Genomic DNA, 14,103 nt, shown 5'->3' on the forward strand with positions numbered 1-14,103 from the left:
AAAAAGATCCTTAAGTTCTCCCAGCTTTCTATATTCTGTCGTTTACTTGAAATTGTAAAAAAAAAATTGAATGTGCCAGGCGATGTTTCGTTGGTATCCATTGTTTTGTGGTCATTAAGATTTTAGAAGTACAGCTGCTATACAACGGCCATGCAGGGATCTTTCTTTAGCAAGTAATGTCTTGAAGTCTGTCTACAAGCAGGTCTTTGTTATTTCTGACTGTACTGGGACGTGATCCATATTTTATAGTCTAGGATCTTAGAGAGTTAAGTTATATGAAACGTATATCACGGCGCATCTTTCTGCAGCATTTCTCCTTCTTACTCTAACATCCCAGGACGACTGCAAAAGAACACTCGCCGCTGAGTCTATAAGAAAGAAAAATACGAGGAGAAAAGCGAAATCCCCAAGCCACTGGAATCCTTTGATAACTATTTGAATGGGACACAAAGCCTGGGCGAATTGGGCTCTGGCATATTGGGCTTGACACGTTATTTCAATTTTTTACAACTAGAATATAAGGATGAAAATTTTAAAATTATTTTTGTTTTATATTTTATTCTCGGCTCTCCCTTTTTAACTTATTACAGCACTATAAAACGTTTTCGTTCCCATCTTGCAGAGTATACTTCTTCGTATTTATGGATACATTTACACAACTTTATTATAATTGTATGAGCATTTTATCCATTTCAATATTGTGGCTCCTAAAAGTTTTCGAATATCATTTTCACTCCAGAAATAAAATATAGATATTCATTTGTTTACGTCCAGTTTTATTACTAGCGTATCATTCTCTCTACAGACATATTTTTACAGACGGTAGTATAGGTCGAAACTAGGAAAAAGTTCCTATAAACATGTGTCCGGAAACAAATATATTTTGAGATATGGGCCTTGCTGTATTGTGGCCTTTGATCGTCATTCGTTAAAAAAAAAGGTGTATGTTTTGAGAGTAGGTAGCATCCCTCAACACAATTGAGGGGTCTAGTATCAAAACCTACCACATCCACTTTGCTATATTTCGAGAAAAATGAGAAAAACCTGTAGTTACTTTGATATAAGATGTATGTGGCCCTTCTTTAGCAGATGATTGGGGTTCGTGGAAATCTACTAAAATAATAATATTCAGAAAATCGTGCCCCACTCAATATTTATATTTATGACAGTTTGTAATGGATATTGTTGATTTTGATATATCACCCATAAGAACATGTGTTAAATAACTAATAATTTTTCTGTTAACATGAATAAGCTTTTTTTTCTAGTTTTATTGAATTAAAAACAGTTTTTACACAACGCCTTTATCATGAGGGTTAATTAATTGCTCAGTCTCGCAGTAATCTTCCTCTGCTTCTTCCTCAGTTACTCCAGAATTTGGATATAGGCCTACACATAAAATAATGTTTATTATCAAGCTTCTTGAAATTAAAAACACAGGTTTCACACAATGACTTCATCATGGGGGTTAATGAATTGCTTAATCTCGCAGTAATCTTCCTCTGCTTCTTCCTCAGTTACTCCAGAATTTGGACATAGGCCTACACATAAAATAATGTTTATTTTCAAGCTTTTTGAAATTAAAAACACAGGTTTCACACAATGCCTTCATCATGGGGGTTAATGAATTGCTCAGTCTCGTAGTAATCTTTCTCTGCTTCTTCCTCAGTTGCTCCAGAATTTAGTACATTCGCATAAAATTTCAAGCGGATTGTCTTGTTGCCATTCACTTCCAAAATGTTTCTCCAAGATATTAGCAATGTCTCTGATCTTTTTAGCGCATACAGGTACACCAATATTTACCGCCATAGGTTTAAGTTGTGAGAGGCTTTTTCCACGACGAACTATAGTTTTCCCGATGCCAGTGTCAGTCATGTACATCGATTCCCCACATATAACAATTCTATTGTCTGTCGTTTGTATTTTAATTCTTTTTTACAGTGGATATTTGAAAGTGAAGATTCTGAGAGGATTTTACAACGTTTGCAGCAGCTTCTTTCCAATTATAAACATTTCAATCTCTTCCAATGCGGCACACCTTGCCATACTTACCGATAATGTTGTTATACAGTAATGTTGTGGGTTCAAAATCTCCTGTTCTTTGCGTACTGCTGTTTCTATGAAACCAAACACTCTATCTGCTGGTAAAAATGAATGGCCAGTAACGGGAAAGTGAAATTCCATCTCAGTGATGTTCTCTAGTGACTTAGATACTAACCAAGTTTCTGCCATTGAAACCATAGTCATGTTCTCATTTTGACCAGTGCAGCCCTCTGAAAAGAGTAGTATTTTCCGTATTTTGGCTGAATTCACTTTCTGCAAGATGTCATAAATGGCTGAAGCTATTTCACTGGATCCTCTAGACCTCTCATTTTCAGTCCAAACATAGCATCTAACATTGTTTATGCCTAGTTGTTTGTTAGGAAGCATCGTCACAAAAGCGAAATTGTGTAGGTAAAGTTATCTGCTACAGTATGCTGACATCCTATATTTTGGGTATTTTTGGGTTTTCACAGTCAACATAAAAGTTACCTCGTCGTCTGTGATCCTGTTCAGCAACTGATGGAAAGATTTTTCTCGTTTCTTATGAACTTTGAGCTGAAGGATAAAATATTGCTTCTTTTCTTCATCTTTTTCCATTTTTGCTTGATTCTTCAGTCTTACACAGGTTGAATAGATGTCGGTGCTTGGTTTTCCAAATCCAACATTGAAATTGGTATTGAAGATCTTGCGAAAATATGACTCTTTTACAGCGGTATCATTGGAATACATCCGCCACAGCTTCTTCCTACTCAAAGATGGCGGTAGATACTGTCTTTTTTTTTAAGATCCTAAACAATAACTCTCCATCCCTTTAAATGACTGTATGAATGTTTTGATTGCAGCTGCTTTAAAAAAAAAGCCTCTTCCTTCTGATTATCACCATGGTGTTCATATCGGACCTATGAATAGGGTAGAAGTAGAGAAATATTAACTTTGTACAAGAAAATAATGAGTTCATTAGAACTAATACTTTCAATGCAATGAGTATTATCATTCTTATGTTTTCTCCGAATTGGACACCTCTCAGTGCATTGTATTGAACTTCCTGAATATTTTTTTATGTGAGCTGGTCTAGGGTCAAGGATGTGTACATATTATGTGCCAGCGAAATGTTCCTGCTTATGAGCCGGAGTGTCTTCGAAATTAAAACGCAGGCAAAATTGACCTTGCAATGTTATCGTCATGTTTACTACGATGCCACTATTGATACGTAAAATGTATGTGTTCGTGAAAGAATTAACAATACTATGCGTAAGAGTACGGTATTTCTCCTATTCACTTTATCTTCTGTGTGATTTTATAGCGTATTTTCATGAATTGCATGTAGTAATAAACATAACTGTAATATTGTCATTAATGTGGAAACATTTTAAAGCATAGAAATATTAATTTCATATTTTAATCCTCTACCAATTATTACGCTAATTCTAATGCCTCAATAACAATATTGTAATTACATTAGTTAATTTTTCGTTAAAAAACGTAGACAGCGAGCACCTTTAAGCCATGGACAGTTTCCTTCTTACAAGACTTATTTCAAAGCTACAGCTTATGAAAAATGTTATTAATAATATTTACCTGCCCTGTACGATGGTAATGTATAACAATTGATTCCACCCGTGATCTACCAACAGACAGAGTTGCCAGAAACTTTTTGCGGTAAACACGAACACAGACCTTGTCTTTTTTTATGAAGTAGTGTAAAGAAACCTTCTTCTTTTCACTTGTGGTCTTGCTTCAAAATGAATGCATCTTGGCCTCTTTTTTCTTTATGGGAATAGAATGCAGAATTTAATCTGAGTATATCAGCCTCAGAAAGTTCAGAACATTACAAAGCCTTTGATTTTGTTTTATGGTCGCATTGTTGGAAAGTCGGCGGTTTTAATGTGTACCTACAATCCACAAATGACATGCTGTAGCATCAACAATGGAAGATTTTATAACAATTCTAAACTAGCACGTGACTTGATATTTTGAATTATCGTACACCAGTGAAAAGAAGCATTTTCTTATCTTTGCTTCCTCTTCGTTGTAGTGCTCCATTTTGAATGCCGAACGGCCTTTTCACGTGATTTTTCGGTGTAGTTAGTGCAGGTGACATCTTAAACGACGATACTGTAACAACTGACTCGCATGTAATGTTGAGGAACCGATCAAACTGAGCTCACGCGATTAAATAACTTCCAGTCATTTGTGAATGGATGTGGCAGGTTTTGAAAGTAACTCCAATTTTTACTATGCATTATATATGGGTTGTAGTTCAAATTTGAAAAAGCCAGCCAGTGCATATGGTAGGTGTTAGAAAGTACTCCAAAACACATAAGGAAACTCGATTTAAAAAAAATGGATATGGCAGGTTTTGATACTAGACCCCTCAATTAAACAGAGAACGTAGTAGTAAACAAAGGTCTAGGATAGTACGGAGTTTATCATTTTACTTGTAAGTGCGTAAATTTTGTAAAATATTTAGTGATGTAGGCTGTCTTCCTATTTATTCACGACAGGACACCACCCCATTTTCTACGCATCGTGCGGTAATACCGAACCCGATGGATTGGTCGAGGAGGACCAGTAGCATGGCCTCCCCGATCGCCTGACCTAAATCCTTTCGATTTCTGGTTATGGGGACATTTAAAGGCATTGGTGTATGCCACACCCATCGACAACGTATGAACATTACAGGAGCGTGTATCCAATGCATGTGAGCAAATCCTAGAACAGGCAGGTGTGATCGTAAGAGTTCGTGATTCACTGAGAAGAAGGACTGAAGCATGTGTAACAATGCGTGGTAACCACATAGAGCACCTTCTACGTTTCAGATAGGTTGGTATTGTAGGCCACAGTATAGCATGGCCCATATCTCAACAGATATTTGTTTCTGGACACATGTTTATAGGAACTTTTCTTCTAGTTTCGACCTATTCTACCTACCTCTTATAAAAATATGCAACAATTTTTAAATACCCTGTATATAGTACATCGTTATATGAACGCGTAGTACGAGTAAATTCTGGGTAACTTTCGGTGCTGGACCCCGGACTCATTTCACCGGCATTATCACCTTCATTTCATTCAGACGCTAAATAACCTAGATGTTAATACAGCGTCGTAAAATAATCCAGTAAAATAAATAAAATGAACGCGTAGTTGATGGCATTTCTTGTCCAAGAATGAATGAAATTTTCTGCAATGGCTAACGATTTTTTTAACGTTCATCTACGAGCATCCACTAGATCCAAAATGTAAGTTAAGCTGATGCGTAACATCTTTAAATGACAATGACTCAGAACCTGTTAAAGATAGACAATACAAGACTATAATGTAGATCATCATTATTAACAATGTTAGACCTCAAAGTCCGTTCCCAACTCATGAAGGATTCTATTGGATTTTAGAACTAATCTACTCGTGTAGGTCTTTGGACGTTTCTTCGTCCTAACATTAAAATGCTGAGTTAAAATAATTCATTGGCCAATATTGTATGTCATCGTCAATATAAACATTGAACAGTAGTGACAAGGGCGGTCATTCTTGTTTTACTACTTAATTTTATGTTTTCGTTTTGTTTTTTAATGATTTATGATCAATATGAATAGTTATTTTATTGTCAGTAGTATAGACATTCTATGGATTTAACTAAATATTATGGATTTCCTCTATTAATCATTATATTCCGCAATTTTCTCTATTTAAATTATCGAAAGCCTTCTCAAAATCGACGAACGCCATATATGTTGATAAGCTGTATTCTCTGCATTCGTCCAATAATTGAGTCGCAATGTAGACTATAATATGAAATGTAAGCCGTTTTGTGATTCAGTTAACACATTTTCAATTATTATGTTCAATCGAGGTTTTAAAAATTTAATAATATATTTTGTAACTTGTATTTAAGCGGCTTATGCCACGATAGCTTTTATATTCTTATCTGTTGTCCCTGTATAATAGGTGTATTTATTTGTGCTATCTTCCATTCTTTCGGGACGTGTTCAACATAATCAAATCTAAAGGGCGTTTAATTAAGAGCAACGATGCTAATTATATTTACGAGGATTTTAACAAACATGTCGACTCCTTTAAGTATCTGGGGGCTACATCTCTCAGGATGTTATGATTGACCCATGATCTCAAGAACCGAACGGGAGCAACGGGGAGACTGTTTCATGCCATTGGCCGGGGATTAACAAGAAAACAGGGTTGCCAGATTGGGCTACAAGTAGCCAATTGGGCTACTTAAAATTTTAATTGGCTATTGATTTTTACCATTGGGCTACTTGCGACTTTTTGGGCTACTCAAAAATTTTCGGGGCTATTTTTGGGCTATTTTTTTTCTGATTTGAATTTGTGGAAAATTAATAATAATAGGTGTAGTAACAGCCTTCCTCTCCGTGAAAAACCCTGTTACAGTGTACGTCTCGCTTTATTCCACCACCACCTTAACCACGAGAAACGATGTACTTATGCGAAATATATTTATTGTACATGTCACATGACCAAGCCAGTGTAAGAGGATTTTCTCGTTTTACCATGACCAGTGCCAACAGAAATGCAGTGGCGAAGTGCAGCCTGCGGGCACATAATAGTCAGTTACTGTTTTTCCTCCAATTCAAGCGTTAGAATTTTTGTGAATGCCGTTGTAGTTTATTACAATAATCTTAAATTAGGAACTAGGATGTTCTGTAAATGTGATATACAGTTTTTAAGTTATATTAGAGAATTAATTTTTTTACTTTTTTGTATCCTAATTATAATGTAGGCTAATTGTTGAGTTCTGAGTCCTATAGTGAAATAATTTTAAGAGAACTGTGTTTGATATAGAAGTGATATACAGTAACATTTTTAAATTGTGATAGTGAATAACTTTTTTATACATTTATTTTGTTTTGTGATTATACTGAAAATGGAAATATTTATTATTTCGTTCTGTAATTGCTGAAAATGGGAAAGTGGGAGAAGTATACCAAAACGTTTAATAAGCAGTGGTTAAATGCTACTTCATTCTCAAGCTGGCTTCAGGATGTGAAAGACGACGGCAATAAAGTAGATTGTAAAGTTTTGTAAAGTTCAAATTAGTGCTCATAAAGGAGGCTTGAAAAAAAAAACATTCCAATTCAGTTAAACATATATAATCCGCGAAATATAAATTTGACATTTATATTGGGCTACTTTTTCTGAATTTTGACTACTTTTCCAGGGAGCTTTCGCTACTTTTAGTTATACCAATCTGGCAACCCTGCAAGGAAAAGCAAGAAGACCAAGCTGACTCTGTATCAGAGTGCTGCAGAACAGCGCTTAGAACCGGTTTATATTCGATCGGTCGCAGATCAACCTGTGAGGTTGAACATTCGTTCGAATATCCGGCCTTGAAGCGGTTGCGCCTGGCTAAACAGAATCACACATATATAGGACAGAATATCAAACGCATTTCATCATACAGGAACTCTGATGACATTTTGTAACTACACATATGGTGTAATAATTGAAGGGAATGTACTTTTCCTAATTAAAAAAAAAGTGTCAGGTTGAAATTCTTAGGAAAATATTTGGGGCTAAGAAAGATGAAGTTATAGGAAAATGGAGACAGTTACACAACACGAACTGCACGAATTGTATTCTTCACCTGACATAATTAGGAACATTAAGTCCAGATGTTTGAGATGGGCAGATCATGTAGCGCGTATGGGAGAATCCAGAAATGCATATAGAATGTTAGTTGGGAGGCCTGAGGGAAAAAGACCTTTGGGGAGGCCGAGACGTAGATGGGAGGATAATATGCAAATTTATTTGAGGGAAGTGGGATATGATGATAGAGACTGGATTAATCTTGCACAGGATAGGGACCGATGGCGGGCTTATGTGAGGGCGACAATGAACCCGCGGATTCCTTAAAAGTCATAAGTAAGTAAGTGAGTAAGAAAGTAACTAAATTAGCTTGAAATAGGATTATAATTGATTGGAGACTTTGGCACATTTATCTTCATAACTAATATATAAATTAACTAATGGACACCGGTAACAACATAGGAAATAAGCATAATGCATAGAAGAAATCTGGCATGTAAACAAATACAAGAATAGAATAAATTACAATTACTTACAAAATAGAAGAGCAAATATATACACACTTACTATTGTATCTTTCATTCTTTAAACTCAAAATAAATAGGCTACCTCTTAAAGAGTAGTTGTTAATATAGCCTATGTCTTTTAATTATTCTAAGTGGATGCATTAGGCCTATTATTTCTCTAATAAATCGTTTTTAGGGAGATAAAAATTTATTAACAAAAATGAAAGCACTCGTAAGTCTAATGATTATAGCTTCATGATGCGTGCTGTTGCATTACCTGGATTGCTGATTGAATGAATGAATGAATGAATGAATGAATGAATGAATCAATCAATCAATCAATCAATCAACCAATGGGAAAAGAGGAGGAAATATTAATTGAAAGGCACACGATGATAATGGCGTCCTAGCAACGATTCTTAGAACTCCTGGATGGCTCAATATTATCTGTCGTTCATGATCCATAACTGTCCACCCCAGTGAGTCTCGGATATTCGTTAAACCGAACATTGGACTACTGCGCGAGACGCGAGCCAGGCGTTTAGTAATATCTCTTTTCTATCTTTCGTAACCGGTTATGCACTACTCTACTCTATACACTATTTTAACACATATTGAAGAATCCTAGACATTGGCCCGGTTTCTTCAACCTTTGTTAAATTATAACAGTATGTTATTCCATTTTAACTGTAAACTTAACAGTTGAAGCATTTCTTCAACTACTGTTAGTAGTAACAGGCTGTTAAAACCTATGTTAATTTAACCGCCCAATTTCATGCAGTTAAATCATTTAACTCTCTGTTAGCATAGAAGTATCCAATATGGCTGGTGCGTTAGATGTTGAACTTATATAATATCTGGATTATTTAGGAAATGATATCCATGAATACATAAACAGAGCAGATGATTTCAGTGATTTGACAGAACAGAAGTTCATACAAAGGTATAGGCTATTTTCTGCCAATCCTCACTTTTCGCTTTCAACTTAGATCCGTTTGTTTGATTATTCTCATTAATTGGTTTATACTGCGAAATAATTTCCAGCAGAAGGTTTCTTTCGAACGAAGAGAAATTAGTCTCACGATTTCTATTTGTTCCAGTGTTTTCCATTTCATAACAGCAATACCAATACACCGCTCCACGCTATTGTGATACAGACGAGGAAAGAAGCAGAAATCAAACCTGAGAGAATAGAAAGACTTCTATCCTCTCTGAATCAAACAACGGAAACAAGCGAGAATCGCAATTGTCAGAGTTCGGAAAACAGAAGAGAGCCTATACTTGGTTATAGGTTCTGGTTAAACTCTAGAATCTCTGGTCCTAACAGAGAGTTAACAAACAGAATGTTAAAATGTGAAATGTAAAGTTCAAGAAACGCAATATTTTTAACAGCAATTCATACTTTTAACTTACAGTTAATTAACGCTATGTTAGGTGCATTTTAACAAAGGTTGAAGAAACCGGGCGATTTAAAAATAGGCTTAAGGACTTTACTAATAGACGATAATTATACACAGTATTTAAAGGGTGTAAATGATATTTTGTTATTGAAGTGTCCTATCAGTGAAGAATTACAGTATGTTGTGTCAGTGAAGTGTGTTGAGTAAGTGAAACGTGTTCCTGTCAGTGAAGCTTTATAGTTTATAGTGGCAGTGCAAAGTATTTGAACAGTGAAATGTTTTTGAAGTGTTAGTGAAATCAGGATAGGATCAGTGAAATGTGTCGTAGTTCCAGTGCAGTGAGTGAGTGACAGCGAAATGAGCGTAGTGTTGAAAGGTACTTGTGCAGATATGAACATATCATACTCATGGGTTTTAGTTCGAACATAGGTTTAAGGTACAAATTAGATTTACTTTAAATGTTATTTTAACTGATAGTGCTTCATTTAATTTAGGATGTTCCCTGTTATTATTATTATTATTATTATTATTATTATTATTATTATTATTAGTAGTAGTAGTAGTATTAGTAGTAGTAGTAGTAGTAGTAGTAGTAGTAGTAGTAGTAGTAGTAGTAGTATTAGTATTATTATTGTTATTATTGATTATTGTTAGTATTAATTATTAGTATTATTATTAATTGTATTTTTTATTAATTGTGTTTATTATTGTGTTTATTGAGTGTAATTAGTTACCACTGCCACCGGGTATATACCCATTGCAGTGTGAATAAATACATACACATTGTCTAGTAGATATCAAAGAGGCTACAAGCAAACGAGACGAGGTACGTGATAAAAGTGATGAGGAACATTAGGCGGGATATGGTGAGGAACCAGAGAATCCGGACCACTCTAAATGATAAACCCCTGAGTACGAGAGGAGAAGAGACGCAGCTTCAATGATTTGTACACGTAGAGCGATTGCCAGAGGCAAGATATAAGAGGATGGATAAGGAGGCACGCTACGACCGAGGGGACGATATATCCGTATGTGTTCAACAAAGAAATAAATAAGGAAAATGCTGCCCAGTAAAATTTAGAAGAAAAAAATGTTCTCATGCATAATTAAAAATCATTTTAACAACACGTGGTGGGTGAAATTTCTTTCCGATTTACTTGAGCGTGATGAATACAAGGAGTCGATGCTGCTCTTCCAGCCCGGCTAGATCCCGTAATAAAATTATGAGCGGCGAAGCAGTAAAGGGATTTCGGAGGGCTGTAGTGAAGAGCGGGTGTTTTCTTGAGGAGGATAATAACCATCGCCATCCATCGGCTGTCGGAGGGCGGGCGGCCCACGGCCTGCAGTAGCAATGCAGGCGACGAGTGGAGCGGAGTGAAATATTGCCACGTGTTATCGACAGATTCCTGCTCGCGTTGTCGTTCTGGAAAGGCAGCCGTTATTTTATTTTTGTGATAGAAACTGCAATAATTTTTAACTGTGAAGACGCCCATTCAAGTATTGTGACGGTAGCAGACAACTTACATAGGACACTAGGCCTCATCTCCAGCCCGTGCTTCGAGGAAAAAAAATTACGACCAAGAAAAATTCCTCGTCTCTAGCACTAAGATCAATTCCTTTCAATACGTAATACCTCAATAACATTCTTATATATGACGGGTTGAATCCCAGCGTCCCTTAAAAAGTTTCGGGATTTTTTAATTGGTTTATTTCACGACGCTTTATCAATTGCGATATTCATCTTGCGTCTGAATGAAAGAAGGTGATAAGCCAGCGAAATGAGTCCAAGGTCTATTGCCGAAAGTTACTCAGAATTTTTTCTTAGTGGGTTGAAGGAAACACTGGGAAAAATTTCTAACTTGTCCCTATCAGGATTTGAACCCAGGCCCGCTCGTTTCACGGTTCTACATGCTAAGCGTTACTCCACAACGGTGAAATTTCGAGATTCAAGAGCGAAGGTTTGCAGGAGTGTTAATGTATAACACAGTCGTCCACATTCAAATTAAGTACAGTAATTACTTATCCTGACATCCTTTAAAAAATATTCTTACGATACTGTGTAAAGTTACCACTGTTATGAATATGTAAAGTGAGCCTTTAAAACACTAGTGAGTAAATAAAATAGGTAATCACTTTATGCAGTACTATACTACTATTACGCACTGCCAAAGAAAATGCAATAGTGAATGTACAAACTTCATTGAGTAAGAAATTAATGTATTACCGTACCTCAATCTTTCATAAATAAGTATTACACGTAACACAAATAAGTAACAAATTTAACACGCATATTTATATTTTAGCCCATATTATTCTGATTTCACATATATATAAGTTAACAATTGGCAAAACTCCGTTGTAGGATGTTACTAAACCTTACCACTGTGCTGGAGGCGAAGTCGGAGTTTTCCCTCCATTAATCTGAACCATTATCGCTACTGATTGACAAGTCATCTGATGCATCTCTGCTATCAGTACGCGCTACTATTAGCTGACAAATAGGAAGGAGGAGGTGAATAGTATATTGGTCACTCTTTAAGATTGGCGCATGCGCAGAACAACGGCCCTTGCAAGGTATCGAAACACTCTTGGAAATGTTGTTACTGAATGAATCCCGGCAGAGACATTGCTGACGCCCTCTCCCGTAAGCGGGCGAAGACATGCGTCTTGACCTGAATATGTCTATGGAATGAGATGAATGATATGAAATCTAAATTCTTTTTCTACACGGAAGGGGAAGGAAAGTGGGCCGTGGCAATGAAAATTCCAACACGGCATTTGCTTAAGTAACTGTGAAAAATAACGAAAAAACCCACAGTCAGATTGGTTGGTCCAGGAATCGAACCACGGACCTCCCGAATGCGAATTCCATGCTCAACGCATGGTTTTATATTCTCTTTTTTTCCCTTATATTCTTCTTTTTCTCATGTAGTCTCACTTCTCCTCTATTCCAGATCTTCTATTCACCTTCTTCTCTTGAATTCTCTCACCTTTTAGTATAGGCATATTCTTTGTCTCTTCCGCTATTTCTACATTTCTTCTCTATCCTTTTCTCGTCTTTTCTTCTCTCTCCTTCCTCTTTTTTTAATCTTTCTCTCTTGTCTTTCTTCTTCTGTCATATATTATGATGTACCGAGGTACATAAGATATTTCCATGCAGAAATTCTGCGTCATCACATGATGAAGGATAGGTGGAGCGGAGAAAAATTCTCTCCGGCACCGGGATTTTTACCTGGGTCTTCAGCTCTACGTGCTGACGCTCTATCCACTAAACCACACCGGATTCTCATTCCGATGCCGGATTGAATCCTCTCAGTTTAAGCTTCACCACCTCTTAGGTTCCCTCTAGTGGCCAACCCTCATGCACTGCGTCACAGATGCGACAGTGGCACAATGTCCAACACATTAATGTGCAGAAGTGTATTCATTACGAGTGACTGAGTGGCCGGGATCCGACGGAATTTTTCTCCGCTCCACTTATCATCGCACCTCCTCATACTCATCCTCTTTCGCAATAGCCCTGCCAAGACTCTGGAATTCGTTACCTGCTAGCATCAGGGACTGTCGAAATAAAATTCAATTCAAACGCAAACTTATTAGGCACTTGGTCAGTAATTGAGACTCGTTCAGACATGGTTTCTTGTAAATAGTTCTCTTAATCTATCACAAAATATTTCAATATCCGGTAATTTCATCACTATAGAATTTTGTTATTGTAGGTTTAATTTGTAATTCAGTAAATACAAAAATATTATTTGTTCTTAACTTCTATGATAAAATGTCTAGCTTTAATTAATCAGGTATGTTTGTCGTACTTTAATTTTTATTGTAATTGTAATTGTAAATTTAATATTAATTGTAATTTTATTGTTCATGTTATAGTTGTAATCCCCTGGTAGAGGGGCAGAGAAGGCCTGACGGCGTTATCTCTACCAGGTTAAATAAATAAATAAATACTAAATACTATCATTCATCATGTGATGACGAAGAATTTCTGCATGGAAATATCATATCTACTTCGGTACATCGTAATAATATATGATATGCGAAAATAATCACCTAGTGATTTAAAGACGCGCACATTCCGTCGGATCCCGGCCACTCATTCCCTCGTAATGAGTGCACCTCTGCACATTAATGTGTTGGACATTGTGCCACTGTCACATCTGTGACGCAGTGCATGAGGGTTGGCCACTAGAGGGAACCTAAGAGGTGGTGGAGCTTAAACTGAGAGGATTCAACCCGGCATCGGAATGGGAATCCGGTGTGGCTCAGTGGATAGAGCGTCAGCATGTAGAGCTGAAGACCCGGGTTCAAATCCCGGTGTCGGAGAGAATTTTTCTCCGCTCCACCTATCCTTCATCATTATTCTGTCATGTTCTCTGTCTCCCGTCCTCTTTTTCTCCTCTTCTCTTCTATTTTTTCTTGCTTTTCCTTTCTACTCTTTCCTCGTCAGTGTGCTGCTGTTTACTTCTGTCCTCCTTGTGTTGTTCTATTTCACTCACTTTTACCCCCACCGCATTCAGAGTGAACTACTTACTTGAATTCGTCACCTATTTAAGGTCTATTACGAAGCTGCTAAGCGCTACAAC

The 14,103-nt window shown here is 36.6% G+C and overlaps 1 non-coding gene across 1 annotated transcript; it reads left to right on the forward strand.

Annotated features, from left to right (window-relative positions):
• Nucleotides 1-13,771: 13,771 nt before the first annotated feature.
• Nucleotides 13,772-13,843, forward strand: TRNAY-GUA (transfer RNA tyrosine (anticodon GUA)). Its single transcript has one exon. It is a non-coding gene; the product is annotated as a tRNA-Tyr (tRNA).
• The last annotated feature ends 260 nt before the right edge of the window (nt 13,844-14,103 follow it).

The sequence above is a fragment of the Periplaneta americana genome, chromosome 7 (genome assembly GCF_040183065.1).
Source record: "Periplaneta americana isolate PAMFEO1 chromosome 7, P.americana_PAMFEO1_priV1, whole genome shotgun sequence".
NCBI classification, from domain to species: Eukaryota; Metazoa; Arthropoda; class Insecta; order Blattodea; family Blattidae; genus Periplaneta; species Periplaneta americana.